This window comes from Crinia signifera, chromosome 11 (genome assembly GCF_055691185.1).
Source record: "Crinia signifera chromosome 11, ASM5569118v1, whole genome shotgun sequence".
NCBI lineage: Eukaryota > Metazoa > Chordata > Amphibia > Anura > Myobatrachidae > Crinia > Crinia signifera.
Genome location: NC_139227.1, coordinates 99609945 through 99626691, shown reverse-complemented (window position 1 = coordinate 99626691; position 16747 = coordinate 99609945). Strand labels below are relative to the sequence as shown.

The window sequence follows — 16747 nt, the reverse complement described above, 5'->3', positions numbered from 1 at the left end:
GCTACAAAGCGATTGGTTATTTGTGCTGAAATTCCAAAGCACAATTTAAACAGAGATCCAAATGGAAATATTGTAATATCAAACTATGAAAACATACATTCCTATTTACAGTCATTTCTAAATAGGCAAAATATTGCAAAAGATTCTCTATATATAAACCCACCAGAAACATATCTATAATCATTTTCCAGCAATATTTGTTTGCAGTCGAATTACATGAATGAATTACACGTGAAAGAGTTCATTGAGCACATCCCAGTGTTGGTTTCCCCATTACCCTCCTCCTTAGTAATCTATGATCAGATGCCCAGTGCTAAATGTAAACCACCCCCATATTTAACCTACCAAATACATCTGAAACATGTAGAACCCTAAGGCAATGAACAGCACAATTAACGCATCAGCCACCATTATAAAAATCAAGGTCATAATTATTACTTTATTGACAAACCAGTTTGGAAGCATTACGGTAATAAAAAAAAAAATTACACAGGCTTAAAAAAAAAAAAAACAAATCTGCATTAACCCCCATTAAATACAAACAAAAGTAATGTTTGAGCTTGAACTCAGAGGGTTAAATCAGGGCCCTACAATGTTAGGCCAAAGCACATTGCCTATACATATATTTAAGTGCAAAGCATAATGGTCTTAAGTAAAGTTCAATCATTTGAATTTGTTTCATAACATTTTTACTGCTGCAGAAAAGAAAAAACGACATTTCCCCCCAAAAAACACCAAAAATCGGTCTTTTATCAGACGTTAGATATGATAAGTCATTGTTAATGCACATCCTGTATACCTGCGTATATATTTCACTGCAAAATATATATTTATTTGTAATATGTAAAATATAACACTACTTGCAATACAACAAATGTAATTATAGTAAGTGATGAGATGGAACTGGCAATATACAGTGTATATATATTTATAGAATAAACTCATTCACCTTCTTACGTCAACCACTTTAGACAGAGAGGACACGAATATCGCCTAAATCATATTTTTAGCAAAATGACTTGCTCATCAAACAGCGAGTAATTAATGGGTTAAAAATAGACATTTTAGTTTACACTCTGGGGAAAACAGTCTATTTCTCCTAAACTCACTGTATACCCTATACATTATGGGACAACATGGAGAGACAGCATAGGAATGCATGGGTAGTTTATAGGGGATTTCCTTTCAAAATTATTACAATTACAAACCTGCATCACTAACATACAACAAAGACAAATACAGCGTCAACAGTATACAAAAAAGATCATTAAATTCAGCAGACGTATATACAAAAAAAAATTTCCTTAACTGTTTTTTTATTTTTATTTTTAGCATTTTTTTTCTAATATCGTCCTAGAAAACCTGTGGTCCACAGAAAAACAGATATACTGTATGTATATATAGATATATAGTTTTCTTTTTTTGTGATTTTAATATTTGTTAATACAAAAACAAAATTGTAAAAGTCTTTTAAATACCAAATGTTTAAACATTACAGCAACTGGTAATGACCTGCCAGTTTCATCTCCCCAGCATTGTTATATAATGGACGCATAAAGCAACACAGATACAATGCATCATGGATTACAGCAGCAGCCAAGGGGTTAACACACCAGCTCATAACTATTCCGGCCTTAAAACTTTGACGCTCTTTTTTTTTTATTTTTATTAATGAAAATACTGCTAATTGTCCTGCTTAATATGATTTTCCATAAAACCTCTCTAGAAGTTGAGTTACAGTATTATTGCATTATATACCATTCTACAGATTCACCGATTGTTATATTTTCTGGCCTGCGCATTGTAATGGGTTAACATTGTAATATGAAGTCGTTACAGACCATACCTAACTTACGTACACTTTCCAGATAACACAATCTATTGCGTAAAGCTTGTTCATTATTGTCCTCATCTTTTTACTTATGATTTTTTTTAAATGGCTGATTTATTGCAATGAATGACCCCAGAAAACTCATCGATAACACATCCAAACTTAAACATCACTATGTGCCATATATTGACGCTATAGGGTAATTACAAGGGCAATTAAGATGTTCAGCTCTTTCACTCAGAGGTTAAATCTACACGACGTATATAAATATGACCTATAATTTGACCTGTTCTTTTAGCCTATAAAATTGTGGGCTCAGTACCACCGACGCCTAAACGCGGTCAACTCACGTTACTCGGTCAGCCTATTTCACGCTCATGAACTATGTCTTATACCATTTTATTATTATTTTTATATGTCTAGGTTTTGGCCCATTTACTGTCATAGGTAACATTTTGTGTGCAAAAATCCTGGCGTATAAAGGGTGCAAGTCTACTGTCTATTTCTCGGGTCATCAAATCATTTCATGTTCAAAATGGTCATGAAATAAAAAAGCTTACTTGGTTTATCAACGTTACTATACGTCCTACTGTAGCCACAAACTACATAAACTACTTTTGTTACACAATTGTAATTATGAAATGTATATTTTGCACATATTGTATATTTTATATACGTCTAGATTCAATATTTTTTTTCGCAAATTGCCTGAAATCCCCCCCTTGCGGATGGGAGAACCCTGGATTCGATGAGGGCATTTTGTTATATGCATGAATAAATGGTCAAAAAGACTATTCTATCCTCTCACCATCATTTCAATAAGGTACCACATTTAAATTTAGGCACCCCTGCCCCCCCCCCCCCCCCCATGCCTTTTGGGAATGTGGCCTTCCCACTCTTAAGCCTTCATTGCCAGCAGCATTGATCAGGAAATGCCGGGTAGATGACATCTCCCCCAAAAATTCAGCTCTGTCATAATGAGTCAGTATAAGAGATACGACATTTATGACATACTGTACCCATACTGACCATATGAAAATTCACCAATTACATACCCACATTCTAAGGGCTACTGTATCAAAGTCATTTGTGCCCAGCAACAAGGTACAAAAAATATATAACTACATTTACTTTCCTGATTAAATATATGCATAGTTTTAATTATGATCAAAGTATTAGAAATTCAGATTTATTGGACGTTCCAACGGGTACCAGATACAGATTTTTCTATCTATCTATCTATCTATCTATCTATCTATCTATCTATCTATCTCACACTCTCTCTAGAATAATGACAGTTATACATGTACGAAATGTATGTATGGTAACCTAGTAATGCCAGAGATACATGGTTTATCTGGAAACCTGGACATTATATCCACAATACCCCCTGCCTAATTGCATTCTGACTTTTTAATAAAATCCAATAATAGAAATATGAATAAGTTATATAATTCTACATAATTTTAAACATATAGTTCTTTTTTAACTGCTAATATATTACATTATAAATATATTGTTATATTTTTTCTGTAAGAAAATATAAAGAAAAAAATTGTTGTGTATATATATATATATATATATATATAGATAGATAGATACACAAATGCATGTATCTATCTATATCTATCTTTCTCTCTCTCTCTCTCTCTCTCTCTCTCTCTCTCTCTCTCTCTATATATATATATATATATATATATATATATATACTGTATTTATCTATTAAGTGTGTATAACTGTAAATATTATACCTTGTTCATTGGTTCCAGCAGTATAGAATGACGATAACACTTGTTATTGCTTCACCCTATGCTTTAAAGGGTTAATATATATATATATATATATATATATATATGCACTCAGACACATACAAACACACACACACACATATACATTATACTATATATATATATATATACATATACACACACACACACACACACACACACACACGTATGTATCTATCTTTCTATTTGATACTGTATATACTATATGTAGCTAGTGGTGGACTCCAAACATGTAGTTGTAGTCAATATTGGCGGGTGCCTCCACGTGACGAAAATGCAGTAACGAGCAGAGAGGCGGCACTCTCGGTCATAAATAAATACAGACCTTCGTAGGTATCAGGTAAGTCAACGTTTCAGTTTATTGGAAAACCTTTGTCAGGATTAATCCGAAACGTTGATTTACCTGATACTTATTACGAAGGTCTGTATTTATGTAAGCCGGAGAGTACCGCCTCTCTACTCTGTACTCTCTCTCTCTCTCTCTCTCTCTCTCTCTATATATATATATATTTAATATACATTATATATATTTACATTTTCTCTCTCTCTCTCTTTCTCTCTCTCTCTCTCTCTCTCTCTCTCTCTCTCTCTCTCTCTCTCTCTCTTTGTACAACAGCACGTTTTATAGCTTCACTCTATGCATTAAAGAGTTACTCCTGGCAATAGCCTCCTCTTGCCTGGTACACATTTACCACGCAATGCTGGATTTTAGAGGGTGCTGGTAACAGAAGGGCATCATTGAAAAAAAACATCCTTCGATAAAGCTGTTTTAAAATTTGTAAAGTTTTTTTTTTATATCTTTAAACATTTTTTTTATTTTTTATTTTAATTGTGGTGACTGGCTGCCCAGATCTGAAATGTCATATTTTATGTTTTAAATAAATTAGTCGATTCCTTATCACCATGATTAACAGTACACAAAAAATGTATTTTACAGTGTTTTTTAATAAATAGACCCCATAGTTCACAGGACAATTACTTCCTGTATTTGGAAGCCAAAAGTATATACAATAAAATATTTAGTAGTTCTGTATCAGTAAGATAACTTTAATATGGAGATCTGAGACTCTCAGCAAATGTAATACAAATGTGTTGTTTTATACAGCATTTCCCTTTTCAAGCTGGGTACACATTAGCTGGTGTGGCATTGCGACATTGGCAGCAACAGGACCCGGCGGTGAAGCAGACATCGGCAAATACATCCACACTTACCGATGGCGGCAGCACCGGGGGGTTGCCAATGCCGGCAGCGACAGAGAGTTGGCGGCAGTCATGCTGCATTCCGCAGCATGGCCCTCAATAGTGATGTCTTCCGTCATCCCTACATGAAGGATAGAGCGCGCATCGTTAACGTCATAGAGGGTACACACTAGGGGAGGTACTAAAACGATGATGCAAGATCCGTTTCGCACATGCACAGAACAGCTCCTGGATTTATGCAGCCGAACAAACCTCAAAGATGTACGGCGTAATCCATTGGACGTTATTTTGGTAATGAGACCCACAGAGTGACGTCCCATGGTGATCGCGCCGCACTCTATCACTCTAACTGGCCAGATGAAAGCATCTGCCAAGAATTACTAAACCGATAGACTGCATTCTCACAGACATTGGTTCAGACAACAAAATGGCTGATTCAGATCACAAAATGGCTCCCTATTCTGTGTGTAAGCGACCGGTGCTCTTTCAGGAAGACCCATCGCTTACACATTACTATACATGAACCCTTTGAGTGCCAACATTTCTCTGCAAAATATCTGCTGAAAATGCCAGCATCACTCACATTTGTTATATAACTTCAAATAAAAAATGTGCATAGAAAAGATGATATTTTCTATATAAGGTGACATCACAGGTCATTGTGATGAATAGAAATGTTCGCTTGGCAATTTTCACCCCTATTTATTTATTTTTTTTACAAATTCACTTGGCACTCAAAGGGTTAAACAATTATCCAAAGAGATAATGCTTAACTAAACTTGTATTCGTTTCTATGTTGCTGCTGTATTATAGGTGTAGTCTCTATTTTACATGTCTGTATAAACTAAAGGTGGTTGCTATAAACCGATGGTTGTTAATAATCGATGTTCTCAGCTGGATTGAAGTAGTTTTTTTGCATCATCTCCCTCAAAAGTCCATCCAGTAACTGCATTGCCAAAATCACTGACCGCTGCACAGCACCTTTGTGTAGCCGTCTGTGTGCATACAACAGAACCATCGCTGGTTAAACCATCGATGGTTCCATCCCTTGTGACCGCTACGTCGTCAAAAGAAACTGCTGCCACCATTTCTATCATAAACTTGGTCGTCTTGTGAGCAGCTACGTAGTCATGAGTATTCGGGGTAGATTTATCACACTTTCTAAACAGAACAAGTCCAGGAGTTGCCCATAGCAACCGTGCTAATTTTTGCTGCAATTTTATACCACATACCGGCAGCTGCATGCTCAGTGCGCGATGGTGAATCATTCTCTGACATCACAAAGCTGCTAGCTGCCAGGAGATTGGCTTTGAGTGATCACATGACTTCAGTGTCACAGGAATGTCTGCCTGCATCACCAGATCATTAAAATAATTCCTAAAGCATTATTTATAGCCCCCCCCACACCTCCCCAAACATTGTGTATGCGCATTCGTTAATAGCGAGCGTAGTATCGGCGCATGTGCGTTATTGAAAAATAGCTCCTGTGAATCCCATGTTAGCATCTGGTTCCTGTCTTTAGGAACTGCATTGCTAGAGTACATGTTGGATCCCTAGCAATTAACGCTGTTTTCATTCCTGAGCTCTGTAAAAACTTCTCCACCTGTTTCAGCGGAGCGCAGTGTCTGCCGTAAAGAATATGTGAACCCTGGTTCTATGCATTGATGAATCTGAACGATTTTATTGTAGTCAAATCAAGTCGCAAATGTGTTGCAGTGTTCTTTTTGATATTACTTCCGTGCCCCTAATTAAATTGTCCCCCTAATCTTCTGTGGTCTTGAGCTAAAAAACATTACAGCAACACAATCACAAACAGCTACAAATTGTTCTCCCCCCTGCCAAACCCCCCCCCCCCCCCGCCAAGAAGGGGCGAGGCCACTGGCTGAGCTGACAGGTGACCCAGGCAGCAGTGAGCGCTGAGATGATCCAGATTGATGCATATCTAATGAGCGGGGACCCATCACAGTGTATATTTAATGAGCGGGTCATCCTCGTGCATATGTAATGAGTGAGACCCGCTCATTACATATGCACAGGGCGGGGACATACTAATTCAATATACACTGTACTGGGTCCCCGCTCATTTGATATGTTCAGGGCGGGACCAGCTCAGCGCTCACTGCTGCGTCGGTCGTCTGTCAGTTTAGCCAGCGGCACCAAGCCACCGCAGGGATTGCCACATATGTAGTTACGCCACTGATCACAAAGAATTCACTCTAATCTGGACTCACAATTCATTCCAGTTGTACTTTCCAAATACCCTGGCTATCAGCACAGTGCTAAATTATAGAGGTAATGATTTTCTGGCTGCCATCAATGCGATCTGGTGGTCCAGGCCTGGGCAATATCACAAAAGCAACATTAACCCTGTGATTGCCAAAGTTGCTGTGAGAGATCCTCAAAATATCCGCTAACAACGCCAGCGCCGCTCACAGCGACTGTTCTATTAGTATAAATAAATACAATCACAGCCAAGTCAATTAACTGAAGTTTAGGTAAATATTGCACCCAAAACAGTTGCTGTGAGCGGCGCTGGCATTTATAGCGGATATTTTGTGGATCTCTCACAGCTTTGGCAAAGGGTTAAATATATATTTCCTCTGTTTCCCAATGTCTTTATAGTTTGTTATTATTAGTCTACATGACACCTTAGGGGGCAGATGTATTAAGAGATAAATGGTGACATTTAATGGGAGGAGCTATCTCGACTTTTACGATTTTAGTAAAAAAAAAAATCAAAATTCGCACGTTTTCCCGAAATCGCCAACGTAATAGGATGCTGTAAGAATTGCACTTTCTGCTGTGAAAATCACACATTCTGAACTGTCGATTTATCACACTTCAATTCTCATCCAGATGTTTTCCCAATATAAAGTATACAGCTCGCAAATTTAATAGGAGGCCATTTTGTAAAAATTATACCAAAAATCTCAACACATACAGACCAGGTTCTGACAGACGATTTGACAGAACCATGCCAAGACCAGTGCGATCTGTGCATGGTTCTGTCTTACAAAATATGTAAAAGTTAAAATAAAATAAAAAAAGGGTGTAGGGTCTCCTCATTTTGGAACCAGCACCGGGCTCCAACAGCCCACGGCGTCATGCCACAGCCGGGGGACACTTTTTAAGAAAGGTCCCCCGGCCATACCATGCTCACGTGACTGGTCAGCCTTGGACGGGGGACCGGGGGACCGGGGACCCCCTCAATAACCCCAGCGGGACCCCAGGCCATCCAGGGCTGAAGCCCGGGGCGCCCCGGCATCGCTAGGCAGTGGACGCTGGGCTGATACGTGTAAAATGAAATAAAAACAACTTTGCTTTTTTACAGTCGAACTACACGTCCCATCAGGCCTCCCCCGCATGCTGGAACCAGGACCCCCAGTTTTTTTTTGTCGTCCCCCCCCATATTTTTTGGAACCCGGTCCGGCTCAAATAGCCTGGGGCTGATTATGCTTTTTTTTTTTAAATAGCGCGCACACTTTCATGTCTAAAAATTTGCACATGATTATTGCTAAAAAAAATTATACGTCCACTAACTAAAATTCGCACTATATGGCACTTTTCACCCACAAATTTGCATCTCATGAAATAATCGTTTTTTAATTAGCAATTTTCCCCAAAAAACTGCGATAATTAGTGATTTCAGAACCTTACTAAAAATCGCATCCCATTAAATGTCACCCAAAGTGTCCGGTGATAACGCACCAGTCAATCAGCTCCTAACTGACATGTTACATGCAGGGATTCAAAATGACAGTTAGAGGCTGGTCTGCTGGTGTGTTGACACCGGCCACTTTATCACTTCACCAGGCTTAATAAACCAGTCCCCTGTTCTTATCCTTGTCCAGCTCCGGTTCCGACGCAGGATTTGCGCCTCTTCTCTGACAACCCACCATTTCCGGCCAGTCACTGGTGGTATACAGGATGCTAGATGTGAGGTGATGGATTGTTATTTTGACAAGATGTAGGTTGACAGTCATTTGGTCCATCTCTATTGTTCGACAAGCAGTAGGCTGATACAGTAAATAGGTCGATATGCACTAGTAAGACAGGGTCAAATTGTCGACACAATCAAAAAGATCGACGTGAAAAAGGTTGACATTAGTTTTTTATTGGCTAGGTCAACATGGACAACCATGTCTGTGTTCTGCGTCACATCGCACGGCTTGCTGCGTTCACCATGCTTCAGACACAGACCTTACTGCTTCCATGTCCACTTGTATGGTATAGTCCTTTAGGAGGAGGAGGCATGTAGGATAGTGTCGGCTAGTGTTGACAGGGCCGCCAAGAGGAATACCAGGCCCCGATAAAATTTTGGTGGGATGGCTTAATCGCGGGAGGAAAATGTTTAAGGGGAGAAAAAACACAAGTTGAGGGGGGAGTGTTATTGGCCCCCCCCCCCTACCCTCAGCAGCAGCAGCAGCAGCACACCTACAGCACATCCCCGCCTCACTGACAGCAGCACATCCCTGCCTCACTGACAGAAGCACAATTTTGGGAGCTTTATGCAAATTTTTATTTAAAAAAAATCACATGCACAGAAGTATTCACAGCCTTTGCTCAATACTATGTTGATGCACCTTTGGTAGCAATTACACTCTCAGGTGTTATTGAATATGATGCCACAAGCTTGGCACACCCATCTTTTGGTCAGTTTCGCCCATTCCTCTCTGCAGCACCTCTGATGCTTCATCAGGTTGCCAGGAAGCGTTAGTGCACAGCCTTTTTCAGATCTCTCCAGAGATGTACAAGTCTGGGCTCTGGCTGGGCCACTCGGGTACAGTCACAGAGTTGTCCTGAAGCCACTCCTGTGATATCTTGGCTGTGTGCTTAGGGTCGGTCTCCTGCTGAAAGATGAACCGTCGCCCCAGTCTGAGGTGAAGAGCGTTTTGGAGCTGGTTTCCATCCAGGATGTCTCTGTACATTGCTGCATTCAGCTTTCTATCTATCCTGACTGGTCTCCCAGCTCCTGCTGATAAACAACCCCACAGCATGATGCTGCCACCACCAAAGTTGTGTACACATGATGCAATATCGCTGGCAATATGGTTGCTGAGCGAACATATTGCCAGCGATTTGTTTGTGCTGCAGCGATAAATCACGGGGTGCACGCTCCCGTGTTCAGCCTTCTAATGGTTGCTGGTCGCAGTGGCTTGCTCCTGCGATCAGCTGTTTCTCTCTGCGGCTCCCCTGGCAGAGTCTCCTGTTCATCAGAGACCATCTCTGGTTGCTGATGAAAACGGGACACTGAGCGATATATTGCACCGTGTGTACACAGCTCAAGGATGGTATTGGCCTGGTGATGAGTGGTACCTGGTTTGTGCTCTGACATGCACTGTCATATGTGGGACCTCATGGACACAGGTGTGAGACTTGCCAAATTATGTCCAATCAACTGAATTGACCATAGGTGGACTCCAGTTCAGCCGTAGGAACATCTCAAGGATGATCAGTGGAAACAGGATGCACCTGAGATCAATATTGAGCTTCATGGCAAAGGCTGTGAACACTTGGTTGGTATTTTCTTTTATTTTGAAGACCGTGAATCTCCCAAAACCCTTTTCATGCTGTCATTATGGGGTATTATGTGTAGAATTTTGAGCGAAAAAATTGATTCCATTTTATAATAAGGCTGTAACATAACAAAATGTGGAAAAAATGAAGCGCTGTGAATACTTTCCGGATGCACTGTACACCACTGGTTTACATTTAGGGGCCCATTTAGCAAGCAATATTTGCGGCTAAATCCCCAAAAACATCAGTTTTCGGGGGTTAACCGCAAATATTAAATAGCACTGAAATGTATTAAAGGGGGACCGCAGCAGGAATCTCCGATCCCTGCTGCGATCTCCCCTGCAGCGCCGCCGGCCGCATCCCCCATAGGTTTCTATGGGGGATGCGAAGCTGCCCGATGTATCAACATCGGGCAGCCCGGCATTGCACCCATGGGTTATCGCCGTTCTGATATGGCGATAGTCCATTGTAGCCTATGGCTACACATCGCACTGCCCGAGCGGCAGTGCGGTCAGTGGGGTCGCGGGGGGGGGGGTCAGCGCGTAAACGCGCATGCGCAGACCCCCCCGGCTTCCAGCTCCAGGCATCGCAGGGACAGGCTCCTTTCGGAGCCCTGTCCCTGCGCACAGCAGGTGATACATCCCGGTGATATGATCGCATTTTACAATGCGATCCTGGGCATTGTAAATGTGATCTTGATAAATGTGCCCCTTAATATGCGCAATCCATACACACAATGTATTGCAGCAGTATATGGCCATTTGACCATATACTGGGACCTTACTGGGCTGCAGAATCGGATGTGATACATCGAATGCAGTCCTTTCACATGTGATGCATTGCATGCGACCCGTCTGTTCCCCTTCCTTGGGAGGGGGGTTTGATTCAGAGGACCGACCTCCGACTTCAGTCTGATGCGCACAGGACCACACATAAGACCCAATTGGATGTTACACACATCCGATTCAGGTCGAACTCTCGCCCCACTGCGTTGGAAATGGGTGAAATTGTCCCAAATCGCTGTAGTGTTTAAGGGCTTTAAAAGCTTCCCCTTACCGCAAACTATGAAGAAAAAAAATGCAAAAATGTATTTCATAATTTGGACTATTTACTAGAGATCTACATATATAATTATATAGGTGCAATGCTGATTGTTCTAAATTTCTGAATACATATTAGATAGATAGAGAGAGAGAGAGAGCGATAGAAAGACAGACAGGTGACTTTGTTTTATAATATTATATTTCATTTGCTTATTTATTGCGCTGTCATTATTTGCTTCTCTATACAATCTGGGAATATAAATATATGTATTCCTATTGAAATGGTTCTTCTTCTTCATCTTCTTTTTATTTTTAAACTATACAATGTTCTTTTATACAATTGATATGTGAATGTTCTTGTATATTGGCATTTATTGTTGTATCCTACAATTGTAGATCATCATTGTTTACCCCTGATGAATTTTTTTGCGTAAGACGAAGACGTTGGATATACTACATCTGTGATTGCAAACTACTGTATACAATAAGATTTACTCCAACCACAAGGAGATGATATATGCTTAATATTTTAATAATTTCTTTACTGTTCAATCTAATTGTGTTTTTATATATATGGAATATATCCTATGTAATTTTGGACACTGTTGTATGTGAGATTGGTGATTTAAGTCCTGACTAGTAGGGGACTTAGTGCCGATAGCGATAATTGGAATAATCCTGAAATTGTAAGCACAACTGTTAAGCTCATGCGACCAGCGATTAGAAAGGGGCTGGAAACAGGAGCGCGCACCCAGCAATTTATCGCTGGGGCACACTCCTATCACTGGCAATATGGTCGCCAGCGACCATATTTCCAGCGATTTCAGCCCCTATCGCCCCCGTGTGTACACAGTTTAAGAGATAATTTCAGGAAATAACAAGCGGCACTCGTAGGTCTTTTTCAAAAGTGATATATTGTCACATCAAAGAAATGTAGTATATATAGTTAGTGTGCGGCCCGGCACTCTTCCAGCTGGGTCAGCTGCCCCGGTGCTCTTCCACGCGATGCAGAGTGTATAAGGAAAAGGCTGGCACTCTTGAGGTCTGAAAAACGTGCTGTATTTGTTCAAAAAGAACAAATACAGCACGTTTTTCAGACCTCAGAGTGCCAGCCTTTTCCTTATACACTATATATATATATATATATATATATATATATATATATATATATATATATAGATAGATAGATATAGAACAACAGGGATTCAATAATTAAAAGGATTTATCTATCTAACGGCTGGAGTGCTTGCAGTTCTTGTGAAATATTATATTTATATATATATATATATATATATATACACACACACACACACCACGGTCCGGCACTCCACTACTATGCAGCTGCTCCTGTGCCCTCACCGGGAAAGGATGAATATAGACAAAATAATGCAGCACTAGGAGACTGGTATAAAAAAATATATTGGCAAAACCGTGTCACAGAGTCCAACGTTTCAGGGTAAACATACCTCTTTTTCAAGGTGTGATATCACACCTTGAAAAAGGGATATGTTTACCCCGAAACGTTGGACTCTGTGGCATGTTTTTGCCAATACATTTTTTTAAACCAGTCTCCTAGTGCTGCATTATTTCGTATATATATATATATATTACACACACACACACACACACATTTTGAGTATCCCTTATCCAAAATGCTTGGGTCCAGAAGAATTCTGGATAATGGATTATTCTGTATTTCAGGATATTTTTTATATTTCAATTATGTATCCATAGGTATGTTGCATTTATGTTGTATAAACACATCAAACACATGAAATACACACAAATATATTTTATTTGTGCATAAAACAAGGTTTCAAGACATGAAACAAAGTTTGTGTACTATCTCAGGTACTGAATTTAAGTGCCAAACATTATTTTGTGCGTATATTTAGTGCCAGTTACATATCCTGTCCTCAGTAGTGCCAGTTACAGATCATATCCTAAGCAGTGCTGTTACAGATGTCCCCAGTAGTGATTTTAGCCCCCATATTTTGTATACAACACTGAAACACTGGTGCCCATACAATAGTCACAACCTTGTGGCTTATAGTGGTCTGTTCAATAACATACAATAAAATGAACTCTCAGATTTGTTTATTATAAGCGGGTCATTATTCCACGTAAATTTTCATTGACTGTTCACAATCAAGTTCTCAATTGTAGGAAAGTATTCTTATACCTCAGAGAAAGTGCACGCTCAGGGCTGGCGCTAGCCACAGCAGCTCCTGCGGTGCAGGGAGGCGCAGTACTGAAGAGGCACTCTCCCTGCACTGCCACTCTGCTTCTGCCGGGCTGGGTCTGCCTGTGATGCGCCTGTCACACAGGCAGCAGCACGGGCAGCACAAAGCACAGAAACAATGCTGCCTCTGCCTCCAGCTTGTGTGATTGGTTCTTCCCCATCCTCGAGGCTCCTCCTAGGGATTGCCATCAATATCTGTGACACCGCTGGGGCAGCTGTGCAGCGCAAAGGACACCCGCCCCTCCTCGCCCCCTCCCCCCCTTGCTCGCAGCTGCCAGCAGCACCTCCGACCCTGAGAAAAGTGTTTTACTGACGTCCCTGGTGTGTGTAGGGGGAACGCCTGCTGGGCGTTTTCACCCTAGACCGGCGTGGAAAAATAATGAGTAGATCACCTGCTCATTTTAAAAGCAATTTAATATGCTTAACTAAAACCACACAAATTAAATGTACACCAATATATATTTACATAATGTCTGTCATTTAATATGTGGGTGTGTTTTATTAAAGCATATTAAATTGCTTTTAACGATAGCTATCTGTTATATATATATATATATCTCAACAACAATATCTCTAAAATTGCGCTATGTGATAATGGCGGTCGCTTCCAACACTTAAGTCCCCTTCTAGTAAGGACTACACAAAAATCTCCACAACCAATAGTGTTTTCTTCTAAGCGCCCAATAGATTAACATATATTTTTACAGAGAAATGGGAACAATTATTTGTATAAAATACATTTATTTTAAAAGTTTCATAAAAACAATTTCTTTATTACAGCTCCTTGTAGCTGGAGTAGTTCATACAATGATATTTTCCTTTCACAGTTTGTAGTAGTTTACCCAATGCGTTTCGTTTCAACAAGAAACTTCATCAGGGGAAAAAAACAATAGCTCTTATAATTGTACATCTTATGTACATATGAAAAACAGAAAAATAGTAGTGATCCTCCCCAGGATCTAGATTAAAGGCTTAAGCTTGGCTCATTCCTCCCAGTAGGATCTCCAATACTATGGTTCGTATTTTGGGTACTTATATGTTAGTTAGGCGCCCACTATAGTTACTACGCTCATACCCCCACTATCCATGTCGGCATGGAATTGATTTTATATAGTGTGGCGAGCGCAGCGAGACACCGGGCCCGAAGCGTGGTGAGCATAGCGAGCCCTGCGAGGGGAGGTGGAAAACTAAGCAAATAGCTTAGTGGGCGCCAAATTAACATATAAGTACCGTATTTTGATAATAGACCCTTGTTCGCTCCTTTAATATGTGGGTCTTTATAAGGATAAATGAAGAGATTATTGGGACCAATTTTTTGTTGTGAGGAAAAAACTCTCGCCTTAAAACATCCTTCAGCACATTTGTATTCGCCTATTCATGAAAAGGATTTTATCCCCTCCAACTCCTCTGTTAGGGAAATAGTGTGTGTGCTCTCTGCTTGGTGTCCAACCAACAGATTTTTTCAAATGAATATTTTAGTGTAAATAACCAATTATAACCGATTATTAACCAACCTAATAATTGCTTAATAAAGGTTAAAAAAACTTTAATTTTTTTTCGAAAAATTTTAAGGGCAATCGCTTATGTCCCTGTGTTCTAAATATTAACTGTATTTCACTATGTTTGCTGTTAGGTCTTTTATATATTAATGAATGCATATTAAAAACGTTTGAAAAATTCCATATGGTTGGAGACTTCATGTGAATCATATAATGATTTGAGGTGAGCTATGAAACATTTTACGTTTGCTGTGGATGCACTTATTTGCTTTTACACACACAGATGGAAGTTATAATGTATTGCACTAGGAGGCTTTTCTAGCATTTTCTGTTAGATTGGAGGAGTTGGTGTACACTTGAGATAAGGAGCTTGTATTTCACTATTCACATGAAATATATACTGACACCACTCACACATTAATATACACAACCCAAGATGTTGCTGCACACTGACAGCACTCACACTAATATAGACAATCCAGGATGCTGCTGCACACTGACAGTACTCACACACTAATATATACAACCCAGGATGCTGCTGCACACGGACAGCGCTCACAAACTAATATACACAACCCAGGATGTTGCTGCACACTGACAGCACTCACACACTAATATACACAACCCAGGATGCTGCTGCACACTGACAGCACTCACACACTAATATATACAACCCAGGATGCTGCTGCACACGGACAGCGCTCAGAAAGTAATATACACTACCCAGGATGCTGCTGCACACGGACAGCGCTCACACACTAATATACACAACCCAGGATGCTGCTGCACACGGACAGCGCTCAGAAAGTAATATACACTACCCAGGATGCTGCTGCACACTGACAGCACTCACACACTAATATATACAACCCAGGATGCTGCTGCACACTGACAGCACTCACACACTAATATATACAACCCAGGATGCTGCTGCACACAGACAGCGCTCACACACTAATATACACAACCCAAGATGCTGCTGCACACTTACAGCGCTCACACACTAATATAGACAATCCAGGATGCTGCTGCTGCACACTGACAGCACTCACAAACTAATATACACAACCCAGGATGCTGCTGCACACTGACAGCACTCACACACTAATATACACAACCCAGGATGCTGCTGCACACTGACAGCGCTCACACACTATTATACAAATATACACAATCCAGGATGCTGCTGCTGCTGCTGCACACTGACAGCACTCACACACTAATATACACAACCCAGGATGCTGCTGCACACTGTCAGCGCTCACACACTATTATACAAATATACACAACCCAGGATGCTGCTGCACACGGACAGCGCTCACACACTAATATACACAACCCAAGATGCTGCTGCACACTTACAGCGCTCACACACTAATATAGACAATCCAGGATGCTGCTGCTGCACACTGACAGCACTCACAAACTAATATACACAACCCAGGATGCTGCTGCACACTGACAGCACTCACACACTAATATACACAACCCAGGATGCTGCTGCACACTGACAGCGCCCACACACTAATATACAAATATACACAACCCAGGATGCTGCTGCACACGGACAGCGCTCACACACTAATATACACAACCCAGGATGCTGCTGCACACTGACAGCGCTCACA

At 40.5% G+C, this 16747-nt stretch overlaps 1 protein-coding gene and 1 long non-coding RNA gene across 7 annotated transcripts in view; one reads left to right on the top strand and one right to left on the bottom strand.

Annotated features, from left to right (window-relative positions):
- The window catches only part of LOC146045196 (uncharacterized), a 34844-nt gene extending 29219 nt beyond the window's left edge, over positions 1-5625 (top strand). Inside the window, exons 4-5 of one of the 2 annotated variants that reach the window (XR_014465383.1) lie at positions 1333-1390; positions 4724-5625. This is a non-coding gene — a long non-coding RNA (uncharacterized LOC146045196). Of the gene's footprint in view, positions 1-1332; positions 1391-1498; positions 2334-4723 lie in introns of those variants that run through there. The other variant, XR_014465382.1, reaches the window with a different exon arrangement.
- Positions 1-16747, bottom strand: part of LOC146045195 (uncharacterized) — a 101258-nt gene that overhangs the window by 10214 nt on the left and 74297 nt on the right. The window lies entirely within an intron of this gene.